Genomic DNA, 13889 nt, shown 5'->3' with positions numbered 1-13889 from the left:
GCATTTTAAGGCTCCCAGCTCCCCAATTGTTCTCAGCAAGGTGATAGGAAAATAACTTTATAGGAAACAATCTTTATGTCTACAGTATCCAGATCCTCAAAGAGATAAAATTGCAAAGCCTATAAAAGAGTAGGAAGATTCTGAGTTGGAGAAAAGGGATTTTTCAACTGGTCTTACAATTGACAAAAGATCAGAACAGTCTAGACACCAAAGATTGTAACATCTTCGAAGGTACAGAAAAGTCCCTAAAAACCTTTATCGCAAAGCAATGAGCTTTCAGAGTGGAAAGAGATTCAAGTGAAACCCATTCAGAAGAAAATGCAAAATAGCAGACAAACTACAGGTAGGTGCCAAAAGATCATGAGCAGAACATCACGTCTCAAAAGACTTCCAGTTCTTTGAGTAAGACTTCGAAGTAGAAGGCCTGCTGGAGTGCTGAATTAACTCCACTAAGGAAGAGGAAATACCCTTTGCTAGCAGTCCAGACTTCTCAACCTCCAAAGCTATAGAGTGAGTTGGAGCAAGAAGGTCAGGGACGACGTTCTGAGAGAGACACCCTCGAGCAGTACCCAAGGAGGTAGAAGAGCCAGGGGTTCAGAAGAGGAAACCATGACATCTCTGGCCAATAAGGGCCCACAAGAATAAAATTCCCTCCCCCCTGCTGAGACTTGAAGAGAACCATCTGGATCAATAAAAAGTGGGGGAATGTATAAAGGAGACTTCTCAGCCACTTTATCACCAATACGTCCACTACCTAGGCTCCTTGTTCCGGAAGCCTGGATCAGAATCGACAAAGATGAGCATTGTCCTTGTTTGAAAAGAGATCCAGAAAGGGTTTCACAAACTCTCGGCATATCTCTCAAAACAACGACCTGGATAACGTCAACTCCAGCAAATTTGGAAACCTCCAGCTGTCTGCCATCACATTGTCGGTGCCCTTGATGTGTACTGCCGACGTGTGCAACAGGTTGATCTCTGCCCAATAACCCAATTGTTCTGCTATTGCATTGAGGGATTTTGAATGCATGCTTCACTGTTGGTTAATGTAAAAGACAGCTACCTTATTCTCTGTCTTTACTAGCACATTTTTTTGAGACAGATGATGATGGGAAAACTTCAAAGCCCTGAAGATTACCAACAACTCCATCTATTTCCATGACCTCCGACTCTCTAGGAAAGACCACTTGAATCGACAGGATCAGTCCAACACAGTAGCTCTCCAGCCAGGTTTGCTGGCATCCTTTGCGAGGATTCAGGAGCATCCAGGTATATTAGTGTCCACTTAGACCAGTGGTCTTCAAACTCTTTAATGCCGCATCCACCCAATGGGAAAAATAAACATTGGTGCCTCCCCTCTGAATTGTCCACAATTCTTCTATTAAATTGACACTGTTTAAATATGTCTAGACCTATTTAAACATTGCAGTTAAGTTCTGTTACTGTTTTAAAAATGCAATCAAATAAATGACCCCTAATATACTATTCTGGTCAGGCCTGCCCTACTAACCAATTGCAGCATCATGCTCTGCTGAGTAAACTGATCTCACGACAGTGAGGAATGCACAGGCCGGGTGGTGCCTGGCGCACGAAAGCGCGCCTTCTTGTGTTGTACGTCTCTTCGCGCAAATGCAAACTCAGATTTCCTGCACTGTGGTCGGCAGGAGAGACATGGGAAGGCGCAGTAGGGAAGGCTTGAGCAACGAACCATTGGCTTTGTTTTGTTGTTACTTTGTTGACAAGAGCTCAAGTAATTTGAAGCAGAAGGAACGGCCAGACCTAAAAAAAACTCTCTTACCTCCAACGCCGAATAACCACTATAATTATAATATCTCAAAAGCAGCTGGCCTTGTAAACTTAATGAGCAAGCAAGCCGATGCATTTTGGGTTTTGTTGTAAAAGAATAAAAATACTATCCATCCTTTCCTTTTTTTCGGCAACAAGCGATGTTACAAAGATATCACAGCACACAGTGAGATTGAGTAAAAGAAGAGGCACTGAGGCTGGCGTGCAGCACTCCACAGCTCTTGTTATTGTAATCCAGACAGGGGGCGGAAGGAGAAAAGTATGAAGGAATTGCGATAGTAAGACCAACTCTTCTATCTATCTGCATTTCATGGAAAAAGGATATCGATAGTACTCATGGCCGGTTAGCTCAGTTGGTTAGAGCGTGGTGCTAATAACGCCAAGGTCACGGGTTCGATCCCCGTACGGGCTAAGTTGCATTTTTTCTCTCAACTAAACTATTTTTTTATCATTTAATCAAGCTCTTATAAATCCATACACTCTGTTGCTCCAGTATACGTTCACTTTCCATTAGTCCTTCTTTTGCCACTGCTGACCAAAGCTCAAGCCGGCAGCGCCAGTAGAACAACACAAGTGCAAGGGATTGTCTCTCCAAGATGGAGACACTGCCTCAGACTATGTCTCGTGAGAGGTGGAGGGAGACCAAGAGCTGATTATTAGATGCGTGGGGATAAGAGGAACATAACTCAGGTGAACAGATTCTGGATAGTGATGCTATAGCTAGGATCACCAACGTTACAGGGGAAAGGATAGGAAAATAATTATGTGACAGAAGTATAGAAGTGGCTACAAGGGGGTGTGTCTCTCAAGAGGGCCGAAAGATACACTGAAGGCGAAGGTGAAGTGAAAGAAGAAAGAAAGATCAAAGGAAGTCGACAGTGATTGAGAGAAAACTCACAAAGGCAAATTGAGCAAAAGACAAGGCCTGGGGAGTTAGACTACTTCAATGCAAATTTACGCCGCAGATGAGCATGACAACTGACCCTTGTACAGTGGTGCTGAAACAATTTTCAGTGTGGGGGTGCTACCATCAAAGGGCTTCTGAAAATCCAGGAATTATACAAAGAACAAGTCCTGCGGAAGGAGCCACGCACATTCAGAAAGAGTGGTGATGCGTTGGTTACTTATTGGTAATCTTCATTAGCCTTAGTCCATTGCGTCCTTGTGACAGTCATTACAAAGTAAGGTGATGTCACCTTCCAACAGGAATAAAGAACAGGAGGATCCTTAAATGCTAGCCCCATGCACCCAACCTGGGTACCAAGCCCTTGCCAAAGGACTGATGGGAAGGTGGGCAGGATGTAATGTTTGTGACAAAGACAAGATGGACTAAGGGTAATGCAGAGTTCAAAACATTGGTACTCAAATGCAAAACAGAAACATTATTAAGCCATAATGCTTGACAAATGTATGCTCTGAGGACCAAGTAGCCACCCTAGGAATTTCCTAGATTGTTACTCACTGGAATTCAACCCAGGAGGTGGCCATTCCTCTCGTAGACCATCCCTGAACTGGAAGATATTCTAAAAAGCCTTGCAAAGCCAGAAAAATTGACAACTTAATCCACCTACTCAGAGTCATAAAAGTCACCTTCTTGTCTTTTCCAGGCTGTCCAAAAGTCACAAACAAGGAGTCGGTTTTCCTGAACTGCAGAGGCCTGGTGACATGAATGAAAAGAGCTCTTTAAACATCAAGTGTATTCAGAAAATGTTCCTCCGGAGAGGAAGGAGAGGGAATGAAAGAAGGAAGAATTATTTCCTAAGATCTATCAAAAATAGACTTAACCTTTGCAGCAAAGGTAAGGCTAGGCCTTAAAGTTACCCCATCTTCTAAAGTATCAAGTGAAGAGAGGACAGCATTTTAAGGCTCCCAGCTCCCCAATTGTTCTCAGCAAGATGATAGGAAATAGGAAAATAACTTTATAGGAAACAATCTTTATGTCTACAGTATCCAGATCCTCAAAGAGATAAAATTGCAAAGCCTATAAAAGAGTAGGAAGATTCTGAGTTGGAGAAAAGGGATTTTTTTATCTGGTCTTACAATTGACAAAAGATCAGAACAGTCTAGACACCAAAGACTGTAACATCGACGAAGGTACAGAAAAGTCCCTAAAAACCTTTATCGCAAAGCAATGAGCTTTCAGAGTGGAAAGAGATTCAAGTGAAACCCATTCAGAAGAAAATGCAAAATAGCAGACAAACTACAGGTAGGTGCCAAAAGATCATGAGCAGAACATCACGTCTCAAAAGACTTCCAGTTCTTTGAGTAAGACTTCGAAGTAGAAGGCCTGCTGGAGTGCTGAATTAACTCCACTAAGGAAGAGGAAAGACCCTTTGCTAGCAGTCCAGACTTCTCAACCTCCAAAGCGATAGAGTGAGTTGGAGCAAGTAGGTCAGGGACGACGTTCTGACAGAGATACACTTGAGCAGTACCCAAGGAGGTAGAAGAGCCAGGGGTTCAGAAGAGGAAACCATGACATCTCTGGCCAATAAGGGCCCACAAGAATAAAGTTCCCTCCCCCCTGCTGAGACTTGAAGAGAACCATCTGGATCAATAAAAAGTGGGGGAATGTATAAAGGAGACTTCTCAGCCACTTTATCACCAATACGTCCACTACCTAGGCTCCTTGTTCCGGAAGCCTGGATCAGAATCGACAAAGATGAGCATTGTCCTTGTTTGAAAAGAGATCCAGAAAGGGTTTCACAAACTCTCGGCATATCTCTCAAAACAACGACCTGGATAATGTCAACTCCAGCAAATTTGGAACCCTCAAGCTGTCTGCCATCACATTGTCGGTGCCCTTGATGTGTACTGGCGACATGTGCAACAGGTTGATCTCTGCCCAATAACCCAATTGTTCTGCTATTGCATTGAGGGATTTTGAATGCATGCTTCACTGTTGGTTAATGTAAAAGACAGCTACCTTATTCTCTGTCATTACTAGCACATTTTTTTGAGACAGATGATGATGGGAAAACTTCAAAGCCCTGAAGATTACCATCAACTCCATCTATTTCCATGACCTCCGACTCTCTAGGAAAGACCACTTGAATCGACAGGATCAGTCCAACACAGTAGCTCTCCAGCCAGGTTTGCTGGCATCTGTTGCGAAGAATTCAGGAGCATCCAGGTGTATTAGTGTCCACTTAGACAAGTGGTCTTCAAACTCTTTAATGCCGCATCCACCCAATGGGAAAAAAAAACATTGGTGCCTCCCCTCTGAATTGTCCACAATTCTTCTATTAAATTGACACTGTTTAAATATGTCTAGACCTATTTAAACATTGCAGTTAAGTTCTGTTACTGTTTTAAAAATGCAATCAAATAAATGACCCCTAATATACTATTCTGGTCAGGCCTGCCCTACTAACCAATTGCAGCGTCATGCTCTGCTGAGTAAACTGATCTCACGACAGTGAGGAATGCACAGGCCGGGTGGTGCCCGGCGCACGAAAGCGCGCCTTCTTGTGTTGTCCGTCTCTTCGCGCAAATGCAAACTCAGATTTCCTACACTGTGGTCGGCAGGAGAGACATGGGAAGGCGCAGTAGGGAAGGCTTGAGCAACGAACCGTTGGCTATGTTTTGTTGTTACTTTGTTGACAAGAGCTAAAGTAATTGGAAGCAGAAGGAACGGCCAGACCTAAAAAAAACTCTCTTACCTCCAACGCCGAATAACCACTATAATTATAATATCTCAAAAGCAGCTGGCCTTGTAAACTTAATGAGCAAGCAAGCCGATGCATTTTGGGTTTTGTTGTAAAAGAATAAAAATACTATCCATCCTTTCCTTTTTTTCCGGCAACAAGCGATGTTACAAAGATATCACAGCACACAGTGAGATTGAGTGAAAGAAGAGGCACTGAGGCTGGAGTGCAGCACTCCACAGCTCTTGTTATTGTAATCCAGACAGGGGGCGGAAGGAGAAAAGTATGAAGGAATTGCGATAGTAAGACCAACTCTTCTATCTATCTGCATTTCATGGAAAAAGGATATCGATAGTACTCATGGCCGGTTAGCTCAGTTGGTTAGAGCGTGGTGCTAATAACGCCAAGGTCACGGGTTCGATCCCTGTACGGGCTAGGTTGCATTTTTTCTCTCAACTAAACTCTTTTTTTATCATTTAATCAAGCTCTTATAAATCCATACACTCTGTTGCTCCAGTATACGTTCACTTTCCATTAGTCCTTCTTTTGCCACTGCTGACCAAAGCTCAAGCCGGCAGCGCCAGTAGAACAACACAAGTGCAAGGGATTGTCTCTCCAAGATGGAGACACTGCCTCAGACTATGTCTCGTGAGAGGTGGAGGGAGACCAAGAGCTGATTATTAGATGCGTGGGGATAAGAGGAACATAACTCAGGTGAACAGATTCTGGATAGTGATGCTATAGCTAGGATCACCAACGTTACAGGGGAAAGGATAGGAAAATAATTAGGTGTCAGAAGTATAGAAGTGGCTACAAGGGGGTGTGTCTCTCAAGAGGGCCGAAAGATACACTGAAGGCGAAGGTGAAGTGAAAGAAGAAAGAAAGATCAAAGGAAGTCGACAGTGATTGAGAGAAAACTCACAAAGGCAAATTGAGCAAAAGACAAGGCCTGGGGAGTTAGACTACTTCAATGCAAATTTACGCCGCAGATGAGCATGACAACTGACCCTTGTACAGTGGTGCTGAAACAATTTTCAGTGTGGGGGTGCTACCATCAAAGGGCTTCTGAAAATCCAGGAATTATACAAAGAACAAGTCCTGCGGAATGAGCCACGCACATTCAGAAAGAGTGGTGATGCGTTGGTTACTTATTGGTAATCTTCATTAGCCTTAGTCTATTGCGTCCTTGTGACAGTCATTACAAAGTAAGGTGATGTCACCTTCCAACAGGAAGAAAGAACAGGAGGATCCTTAAATGCTAGCCCCATGCACCCAACCTGGGTGCCAAGCCCTTGCCAAAGGACTGATGGGAAGGTGGGCAGGATGTAATGTTTGTGACAAAGACAAGATGGACTAAGGGTAATGCAGAGTTCAAAACATTGGTACTCAAATGCAAAACAGAAACATTATTAAGCCATAATGCTTGACAAATGTATGCTCTGAGGACCAAGTAGCCACCCTAGGAATTTCCTAGATTGTTACTCACTGGAATTCAACCCAGGAGGTGGCCATTCCTCCCGTAGACCATCCCTGAACTGGAAGATATTCTAAAAAGCCTTGCAAAGCCAGAAAAATTGACAACTTAATCCACCTACTCAGAGTCATAAAAGTCACCTTCTTGTCTTTTCCAGGCTGTCCAAAAGTCACAAACAAGGAGTCGGTTTTCCTGAACTGCAGAGGCCTGGTGACATGAATGAAAAGAGCTCTTTAAACATCAAGTGTATTCAGAAAATGTTCCTCCGGAGAGGAAGGAGAGGGAATGAAAGAAGGAAGAATGATTTCCTAAGATCTATCAAAAATAGACTTAACCTTTGCAGCAAAGGTAAGGCTAGGCCTTAAAGTTACCCCATCTTCTAAAGTATCAAGTGAAGAGAGGACAGCATTTTAAGGCTCCCAGCTCCCCAATTGTTCTCAGCAAGATGATAGGAAATAGGAAAATAACTTTATAGGAAACAATCTTTATGTCTACAGTATCCAGATCCTCAAAGAGATAAAATTGCAAAGCCTATAAAAGAGTAGGAAGATTCTGAGTTGGAGAAAAGGGATTTTTCAACTGGTCTTACAATTGCAAAAGATCAGAACAGTCTAGACACCAAAGACTGTAACATCGACGAAGGTACAGAAAAGTCCCTAAAAACCTTTATCGCAAAGCAATGAGCTTTCAGAGTGGAAAGAGATTCAAGTGAAACCCATTCAGAAGAAAATGCAAAATAGCAGACAAACTACAGGTAGGTGCCAAAAGACCATGAGCAGAACATCACGTCTCAAAAGACTTCCAGTTCATTGAGTAAGACTTTGAAGTAGAAGGCCTGCTGGAGTGCTGAATTAACTCCACTAAGGAAGAGGAAAGACCCTTTGCTAGCAGTTCAGACTTCTCAACCTCCAAAGTGATAGAGTGAGTTGGAGCAAGTAGGTCAGGGACGACGTTCTGACAGAGATACACTTGAGCAGTACCCAAGGAGGTACAAGAGCCAGGGGTTCAGAAGAGGAAACCATGACATCTCTGGCCAATAAGGGCCAACAAGAATAAAGTTCCCTCCCCCCTGCTGAGACTTGAAGAGAACCATTTGGATCAATAAAAAGTGGGGGAATGTATAAAGGAGACTTCTCAGCCACTTTATCACCAATATGTCCACTACCTAGGCTCCTTGTTCCGGAAGCCTGGATCAGAATCGACAAAGATGAGCATTGTCCTTGTTTGAAAAGAGATCCAGAAAGGGTTTCACAAACTCTCGGCATATCTCTCAAAACAACGACCTGGATAATGTCAACTCCAGCAAATTTGGAAACCTCCAGCTGTCTGCCATCACATTGTCGGTGCCCTTGATGTGTACTGCCGACGTGTGCAACAGGTTGATCTCTGCCCAATAACCCAATTGTTCTGCTATTGCATTGAGGGATTTTGAATGCATGCTTCACTGTTGGTTAATGTAAAAGACAGCTACCTTATTCTCTGTCATTACTAGCACATTTTTTTGAGACAGATGATGATGGGAAAACTTCAAAGCCCTGAAGATTACCATCAACTCCATCTATTTCCATGACCTCCGACTCTCTAGGAAAGACCACTTGAATCGACAGGATCAGTCCAACACAGTAGCTCTCCAGCCAGGTTTGCTGGCATCTGTTGCGAAGAATTCAGGAGCATCCAGGTGTATTAGTGTCCACTTAGACAAGTGGTCATCAAACTCTTTAATGCAGCATCCACCCAATGGGAAAAAAAAACATTGGTGCCTCCCCTCTGAATTGTCTACAATTCTTCTATTAAATTGACACTGTTTAAATATGTCTAGACCTATTTAAACATTGCAGTTAAGTTCTGTTACTGTTTTAAAAATGCAATCAAATACATGACCCCAAATATACTATTCTGGTCAGGCCTGCCCTACTAACCAATTGCAGCGTCATGCTCTGCTGAGTAAACTGATCTCACGACAGTGAGGAATGCACAGGCCGGGTGGTGCCCGGCACACAAAAGCGCGCCTTCTTGTGTTGTACGTCTCTTCGCGCAAATGCAAACTCAGATTTCCTGCAATGTGGTCCGCAGGAGAGACATGGGAAGGCGCAGTAGGGAAGGCTTGAGGAACGAACCGTTGGCTATGTTTTGTTGTTACTTTGTTGACATGAGCTCAAGTAATTTGAAGCAGAAGGAACGGCCAGACCTAAAAAAAACTCTCTTACCTCCAACCCCGAATAACCACTATAATTATAATATCTCAAAAGCAGCCGGCCTTGTAAACTTAATGACCAAGCAAGCCGATGCATTTGGGGTTTTGTTGTAAAAGAATAAAAATACTATCCATCCTTTCCTTTTTTTCCGGCAACAAGCGATGTTACAAAGATATCACAGCACACAGTTAGATTGAGTGAAAGAAGAGACACTGAGGCTGGCGTCCAGCACTCCACAGCTCTTGTTATTGTAATCCAGACAGGGGGCGGAAGGAGAAAAGTATGAAGGAATTGCGATAGTGAGACCACCTCTTCTATCTATCTGCATTACATGGAAAAAGGATATCTTTAGTACTCATGGCTGGTTAGCTCAGTTGGTTAGAGCGTTGTGCTAATAACACCAAGGTTGCGGGTTCGATCCCCGTACGGGCCAGGTTGCATTTTTTCTCTTAACTAAACTCTTTTTTTCTCTATTAATCAAGCTCGTATAAATCCATACACTCTGTTGCTCCAGTATACGTTCACTTTCCATTAGTCCTTCTTTTGCCACTGCTGACCAAAGCTCAAGCCGGCAGCGCCAGTAGAACAACACAAGTGCAAGGGATTGTCTCTCCAAGATGGAGACACTGCCTCAGACTATGTCTCGTGAGAGGTGGAGGGAGACCAAGAGCTGATTATTAGATGCATGGGGATAAGAGGAACATAACTCAGGTGAACAGATTCTGGATAGTGATGCTATAGCTAGGATCAGCAACGTTACAGGGCAAAGGATAGGAAAATAATTAGGTGACAGAAGTATAGAAGTGGCTACTAGGGGGTGTGTCTCTTAAGAGGGCCGAAAGATACACTGAAGGCGAAGGTGAAGTGAAAGAAGAAAGAAAGATCAAAGGAAGTCGACAGTGATGGAGAGAAAACTCACAAAGGCAAATTGAGCAAAAGACAAGGCCTGGGGAGTTAGACTACTTCAATCCAAATTTACGCCGCAGATGAGCATGACAACTGACCCTTGTACAGTGGTGCTGAAACAATTTTCAGTGTGGGGGTGCTGCCATCAAAGGGCTTCTGAAAATCCAGGAATTATACAAAGAACAAGTCCTGCGGAATGAGCCACGCACATTCAGAAAGAGTGGTGATACGTTGGTTACTTATTGGTAATCTTCATTAGCCTTAGTCCATTGCGTCCTTGTGACAGTCATTACAAAGTAGGGTGATGTCACCTTCCAACAGGAAGAAAGAACAGGAGGATCCTTAAATGCTAGCCCCATGCACCCAACCTGGGTGCCAAGCCCTTGCCAAAGGACTGATGGGAAGGTGGGCAGGATGTAATGTTTGTGACAAAGACAAGATGGACTAAGGGTAATGCAGAGTTCAAAACATTGGTACTCAAATGCAAAACAGAAAAATTATTAAGCCATAATGCTTGACAAATGTATGCTCTGAGGACCAAGTAGCCACCCTAGGAATTTCCTAGATTGTTACTCACTGGAATTCAACCCAGGAGGTGGCCATTCCTCTCGTAGACCATCCTTGAACTGGAAGATATTCTAAAAAGCCTTGCAAAGCCAGAAAAATTGACAACTTAATCCACCTACTCAGAGTCATAAAAGTCACCTTCTTGTCTTTTCCAGGCTGTCCAAAAGTCACAAACAAGGAGTCGGTTTTCCTGAACTGCAGAGGCCTGGTGACATAAATGAAAAGAGCTCTTTAAACATCAAGTGTATTCAGAAAATGTTCCTCCGGAGAGGAAGGAGAGGGAATGAAAGAAGGAAAAATTATTTCCTAAGATCTATCAAAAATAGACTTAACCTTTGCAGCAAAGGTAAGGCTAGGCCTTAAAGTTACCCCATCTTCCAAAGTATCAAATAAAGAGAGGACAGCATTTTAAGGCTCCCAGCTCCCCAATTGTTCTCAGCAAGGTGATAGGAAAATAACTTTATAGGAAACAATCTTTATGTCTACAGTATCCAGATCCTCAAAGAGATAAAATTGCAAAGCCTATAAAAGAGTAGGAAGATTCTGAGTTGGAGAAAAGGGATTTTTCAACTGGTCTTACAATTGACAAAAGATCAGAACAGTCTAGACACCAAAGATTGTAACATCTTCGAAGGTACAGAAAAGTCCCTAAAAACCTTTATCGCAAAGCAATGAGCTTTCAGAGTGGAAAGAGATTCAAGTGAAACCCATTCAGAAGAAAATGCAAAATAGCAGACAAACTACAGGTAGGTGCCAAAAGATCATGAGCAGAACATCACGTCTCAAAAGACTTCCAGTTCTTTGAGTAAGACTTCGAAGTAGAAGGCCTGCTGGAGTGCTGAATTAACTCCACTAAGGAAGAGGAAATACCCTTTGCTAGCAGTCCAGACTTCTCAACCTCCAAAGCTATAGAGTGAGTTGGAGCAAGAAGGTCAGGGACGACGTTCTGAGAGAGACACCCTCGAGCAGTACCCAAGGAGGTAGAAGAGCCAGGGGTTCAGAAGAGGAAACCATGACATCTCTGGCCAATAAGGGCCCACAAGAATAAAATTCCCTCCCCCCTGCTGAGACTTGAAGAGAACCATCTGGATCAATAAAAAGTGGGGGAATGTATAAAGGAGACTTCTCAGCCACTTTATCACCAATACGTCCACTACCTAGGCTCCTTGTTCCGGAAGCCTGGATCAGAATCGACAAAGATGAGCATTGTCCTTGTTTGAAAAGAGATCCAGAAAGGGTTTCACAAACTCTCGGCATATCTCTCAAAACAACGACCTGGATAACGTCAACTCCAGCAAATTTGGAAACCTCCAGCTGTCTGCCATCACATTGTCGGTGCCCTTGATGTGTACTGCCGACGTGTGCAACAGGTTGATCTCTGCCCAATAACCCAATTGTTCTGCTATTGCATTGAGGGATTTTGAATGCATGCTTCACTGTTGGTTAATGTAAAAGACAGCTACCTTATTCTCTGTCTTTACTAGCACATTTTTTTGAGACAGATGATGATGGGAAAACTTCAAAGCCCTGAAGATTACCAACAACTCCATCTATTTCCATGACCTCCGACTCTCTAGGAAAGACCACTTGAATCGACAGGATCAGTCCAACACAGTAGCTCTCCAGCCAGGTTTGCTGGCATCCTTTGCGAGGATTCAGGAGCATCCAGGTATATTAGTGTCCACTTAGACCAGTGGTCTTCAAACTCTTTAATGCCGCATCCACCCAATGGGAAAAATAAACATTGGTGCCTCCCCTCTGAATTGTCCACAATTCTTCTATTAAATTGACACTGTTTAAATATGTCTAGACCTATTTAAACATTGCAGTTAAGTTCTGTTACTGTTTTAAAAATGCAATCAAATAAATGACCCCTAATATACTATTCTGGTCAGGCCTGCCCTACTAACCAATTGCAGCGTCATGCTCTGCTGAGTAAACTGATCTCACGACAGTGAGGAATGCACAGGCCGGGTGGTGCCTGGCGCACGAAAGCGCGCCTTCTTGTGTTGTACGTCTCTTCGCGCAAATGCAAACTCAGATTTCCTGCACTGTGGTCGGCAGGAGAGACATGGGAAGGCGCAGTAGGGAAGGCTTGAGCAACGAACCATTGGCTTTGTTTTGTTGTTACTTTGTTGACAAGAGCTCAAGTAATTTGAAGCAGAAGGAACGGCCAGACCTAAAAAAAACTCTCTTACCTCCAACGCCGAATAACCACTATAATTATAATATCTCAAAAGCAGCTGGCCTTGTAAACTTAATGAGCAAGCAAGCCGATGCATTTTGGGTTTTGTTGTAAAAGAATAAAAATACTATCCATCCTTTCCTTTTTTTCGGCAACAAGCGATGTTACAAAGATATCACAGCACACAGTGAGATTGAGTAAAAGAAGAGGCACTGAGGCTGGCGTGCAGCACTCCACAGCTCTTGTTATTGTAATCCAGACAGGGGGCGGAAGGAGAAAAGTATGAAGGAATTGCGATAGTAAGACCAACTCTTCTATCTATCTGCATTTCATGGAAAAAGGATATCGATAGTACTCATGGCCGGTTAGCTCAGTTGGTTAGAGCGTGGTGCTAATAACGCCAAGGTCACGGGTTCGATCCCCGTACGGGCTAAGTTGCATTTTTTCTCTCAACTAAACTATTTTTTTATCATTTAATCAAGCTCTTATAAATCCATACACTCTGTTGCTCCAGTATACGTTCACTTTCCATTAGTCCTTCTTTTGCCACTGCTGACCAAAGCTCAAGCCGGCAGCGCCAGTAGAACAACACAAGTGCAAGGGATTGTCTCTCCAAGATGGAGACACTGCCTCAGACTATGTCTCGTGAGAGGTGGAGGGAGACCAAGAGCTGATTATTAGATGCGTGGGGATAAGAGGAACATAACTCAGGTGAACAGATTCTGGATAGTGATGCTATAGCTAGGATCACCAACGTTACAGGGGAAAGGATAGGAAAATAATTATGTGACAGAAGTATAGAAGTGGCTACAAGGGGGTGTGTCTCTCAAGAGGGCCGAAAGATACACTGAAGGCGAAGGTGAAGTGAAAGAAGAAAGAAAGATCAAAGGAAGTCGACAGTGATTGAGAGAAAACTCACAAAGGCAAATTGAGCAAAAGACAAGGCCTGGGGAGTTAGACTACTTCAATGCAAATTTACGCCGCAGATGAGCATGACAACTGACCCTTGTACAGTGGTGCTGAAACAATTTTCAGTGTGGGGGTGCTACCATCAAAGGGCTTCTGAAAATCCAGGAATTATACAAAGAACAAGTCCTGCGGAAGGAGCCACGCAC

General features: G+C 43.4%; 4 non-coding genes across 4 annotated transcripts; all 4 read left to right on the top strand.

Moving 5' to 3' along the window:
- The first annotated feature begins 2141 nt into the window (after positions 1-2141).
- On the top strand, positions 2142-2215 carry TRNAI-AAU (transfer RNA isoleucine (anticodon AAU)). Its single transcript has one exon. It is a non-coding gene; the product is annotated as a tRNA-Ile (tRNA).
- Positions 2216-5809: 3594 nt separating this feature from the next.
- On the top strand, positions 5810-5883 carry TRNAI-AAU (transfer RNA isoleucine (anticodon AAU)). Its single transcript has one exon. It is a non-coding gene; the product is annotated as a tRNA-Ile (tRNA).
- A 3592-nt stretch (positions 5884-9475) lies between these two features.
- On the top strand, positions 9476-9549 carry TRNAI-AAU (transfer RNA isoleucine (anticodon AAU)). Its single transcript has one exon. It is a non-coding gene; the product is annotated as a tRNA-Ile (tRNA).
- Positions 9550-13133: 3584 nt separating this feature from the next.
- TRNAI-AAU (transfer RNA isoleucine (anticodon AAU)) lies at positions 13134-13207 on the top strand. Its single transcript has one exon. It is a non-coding gene; the product is annotated as a tRNA-Ile (tRNA).
- The last annotated feature ends 682 nt before the right edge of the window (positions 13208-13889 follow it).

Source organism: Pleurodeles waltl, chromosome 12 (assembly GCF_031143425.1).
Source record: "Pleurodeles waltl isolate 20211129_DDA chromosome 12, aPleWal1.hap1.20221129, whole genome shotgun sequence".
NCBI lineage: Eukaryota > Metazoa > Chordata > Amphibia > Caudata > Salamandridae > Pleurodeles > Pleurodeles waltl.
This window is presented reverse-complemented; position numbering and strand designations above follow the sequence as displayed.